Source organism: Limulus polyphemus, unplaced genomic scaffold (assembly GCF_000517525.1).
Source record: "Limulus polyphemus unplaced genomic scaffold, Limulus_polyphemus-2.1.2 Scaffold248, whole genome shotgun sequence".
In the NCBI taxonomy this organism is placed as follows: Eukaryota; Metazoa; Arthropoda; class Merostomata; order Xiphosura; family Limulidae; genus Limulus; species Limulus polyphemus.
In genome coordinates, this window is record NW_013665858.1 from 335,703 (window position 1) to 337,714 (window position 2,012).

General features: G+C 29.1%; 1 protein-coding gene across 4 annotated transcripts in view; it reads left to right on the forward strand.

The window, feature by feature from the left end:
- Positions 1-2,012, forward strand: part of LOC106478774 (protein yippee-like 2) — a 32,813-nt gene that overhangs the window by 21,340 nt on the left and 9,461 nt on the right. The window lies entirely within an intron of this gene.

A 2,012-nucleotide genomic window follows, 5' to 3' on the forward strand; every position in this document is an offset into this window, starting at 1 on the left:
CAAAAATCTTGTATATTTTAAGATATATATATAATATATATTTCCAGATTAATACAAAAAAGGCTATAATGTTTTTGTAACTCAGGTTTTAAAGTTTACTTGGAAAGATGTAATCCTTTAATTATGACTGATTATTTTTATTTTTTATGAATCAACTATATGAATGGATGAATTTCTCTGAAAAAGTTTATTCACTGTACTTATTAATTATGAAATGGTGGGTTGTCTGTAACCACTTAGGAGTAACGTAGATTTTTTTTCTTTTCATTTTCATGAAGCAAGTATTTACAAAAATAAATATTAGTTTTCATACATTCTCAGATAAAAGTACTTAGTCTTTTAACTTGCATGTGTGTGTATCTCATCTTGAACTATTATTGTAAAGCAAAGCTTTCACTGTTTTCCACACATTGTACATTTTGCATCAGATGTAAGTTGCTGTACTGTAAGAGAAAGAATAAAGTAATGCACTTGTAAATATTGCTTAGTAGCCTACTATATTTCTACTGAGATCACTTACTGATCCTCAGTTTATTTTATGAATTGTACAGTAGAGTTATTTTGCAGACCAAAATTTAAGAGATTCATTCTTTCATAAAAAATAAAAATTACCTATTTTGTTAGTGTCTATACTTTCTCTTATTTTCTTTTTTTCTTATACAAATTTTCTAGCTGTTGTAAATATGCAATGTTCAATGACATCTACTTTCATATTAGGTTGTTCTTAATTGTAGAAATGTAACCTATATATATAAACAATATATAGGTTACTATATAAACTAACACACTCAATGTACACATACACAATGTTGATAAGAACTCCGATTGTAATAAAACAGAATGTTGCAACAACTTTGCAAAAGAAAGAGGACCATAAGTTTTAAAGAACAATGTTAGTTATGTGATAAATCACAATGATTTCCATGGTTTTTAGTCTTTCATCCAATGTTATAATTTTCAGTGTGGAAGATACGTGAGCTTGCTAGTGGTACAGACTGTTTAAAAATACTGCTACGAAAAGAAAGATGAAAGATGTTTTATTGTTCTTAAAGGTTTAATAACTAATCTGAGTACATGGTATATAATATAGGTTTATACACTACTATTTTCTTTAACATATATTAAGTAGTTTATATGTTGTTATTTTTTTCTTTGTTTGTTTAACTGTGTTCTTAGTTTGTATTGTGGTAAAAACATCACAATACTTAAAAGCTATTTTTCCAATAATGCTTCCAAGAAATGCACAAGTTTGGCATGTCTATAACAGAGGCTGAATTATAAACAAAATGAAACCATTACTCACTGTATTTATAGACATAAGTTAAAAATAATTGTAATCAGGACTTCAGACTAACTCTTATTGGCCACTGGTGAATGTTTGCCGATTACTTTCAAAACTACTTAAAGTGCAAACCACAATGATGTGAATTTTCCAGGAAGTGGTGTATTTTCAGTTTGATATTTTTTGACATTAAATTTGAGATCTTTACAATAATACTTACATTTCCTAGTAGGAACTGGGAAAAAATATTAAGCATGTAAAGTATCATTTGAATGCATTGTTTTCACTTGCTGTTTTAAACTTCAGAAATCCAATTCAACTATCCACGAGAATGGTATACGGTAAGCTACCGAAAAAAGGCTTATCAATTGATTATCATAGAATGGATTCTCCCATATGTTATGAAATGTGCTTTTAGTCAGGTTTTGAAAGTTTTTTATTGTTTACAACTGAAAGTTCAATGTTCATAATCAAGCCTGGATTATTAACTGGCAAATAAATACGAAGGCTATATGTTGGGTGGAAACTGACTAAATGCTAGAACCCACTGGTTTTTGTGCCTGCTAGCCATCACAAATTGAGCCATGATATTTAAGAAAAAGGTTTAGTTCAACTTACTCAATGTACAGAAGTAAGCAAGCCAAAATCATATGAGCACAAAAATTACCATTGTTAAAAATCACAACACACACACACACACACACACACACACACACACACACACACACAC